The sequence below is a fragment of the Apostichopus japonicus genome, chromosome 7, assembly GCF_037975245.1.
Source record: "Apostichopus japonicus isolate 1M-3 chromosome 7, ASM3797524v1, whole genome shotgun sequence".
NCBI classification, from domain to species: Eukaryota; Metazoa; Echinodermata; class Holothuroidea; order Aspidochirotida; family Stichopodidae; genus Apostichopus; species Apostichopus japonicus.
In genome coordinates, this window is record NC_092567.1 from 4,896,832 (window position 1) to 4,898,272 (window position 1,441).

The following is a 1,441-nucleotide window of genomic DNA, read 5'->3' on the forward strand; positions in this document are numbered from 1 at the left end:
TGAGGTTTTGTTGGTTTGAAGTAAAAAGCTCAGTGTAAGACTGACTGCTATTGCGTTAAGTGATAAATTGATTACATGATACTGTATCAGTTTAATCAGCCGCATGTTTTAGCGTGATCTAGGAGTCCAGGGGTTGACCGGCAGGATATGCAAGTCATTTAGCGGTGCGGAAATGGGCAGTTAGCGTACAGTACAACGACTTTAAACAACATAAGGTCAACATTTTGAACATTGAAATATTTATAAAATGGAAATACTGTCAAAATTCTTTCCACTCTCCTGATGAAACTAGCTTTCAGTTATCCATAAAAGTCAATTTGATAATTTATTGTTGGTGTAAGTTGCATCCTACACAGAGGCATATTATATCAATCGAAACTAGCAGATGTCTAGAACGGTTTGTTTGAATTTGGTCATTTTGTTTTAATTTCAGGGTATAAAGTCAAACAGAATCGAACCAAAGGTTTTCATTTAACTACTATTGAGTGGAAGGTTTGGGCTGTCTGTTAATATGTTAATCCTAAGAATGTGTCACTTAAAACATGTTAAATAGTGCCAGGGTGACTAAATAACTATCAATATATATCTCTGAAGCATTAGTACCCCCTACCATGCAACAACTATTAGTGAAGAATTCATAATCATTTATCAATTGAAACAAATCAATCAGCATAAATGTTGCCTTTGTTTAATAAAAAAGCGAGTAAATGCAAGATGAGAGTGGGGATGAAATTTTGAGTGAAAGACCTGATCTTCTGATAGCTCTCTTCCTCTCCTTTTTTCTACGCACCTTTCTGTCTCTGTCCCTCTCCAGTTTATTCCCCACCCTGTTCCTGTAATCCTCTCTGTGTCCCTCCACTGTTTATCTCCTACCTCTCCTCTTCCCCTGTTGCTTTCTTCTCTCCATTCCTTGTCTACTTATAATCCCCTTTCATCTATCTCATTGTGTTCACCGTGCTCATTAACCTGTTTGTATTCTGTGCGTGTTTTTGTCCCTTCTGTTACTGTTACTTGTCATTTAGCCTCTGAAGAACGTCAGGCCAAATTACTTTTACACATTCTATTACACAGGCTTTCTAGGATACGCAGTTTACTGATGTTTATATCTATATCATTGTGTTCCTTGAATATTCATTCTTGTATACATCAACAACTAACTAACGTCAGGGCGGCCCTTTCAATCTCAAATAAACATTGATGATCTAAATAATCCTACAACCTCACTCTGACTATCCTGACCGTACTCCCCAGTCTTCATCTTACGGTAACTTTGTTAACATCAGAAGATACAGTAGTTGTGTTCTCCGTTTGATGCAAACTTTTTTTATTTTAGAGGGCGCTCGTACGCTTTATTTAAAGAGAAATGAGAACTGTGCGGCATTCAATGCTGATATCGTTAAGGTCAGTACAGAGAAATGGGCCAATTTGAATGCAACGTTTT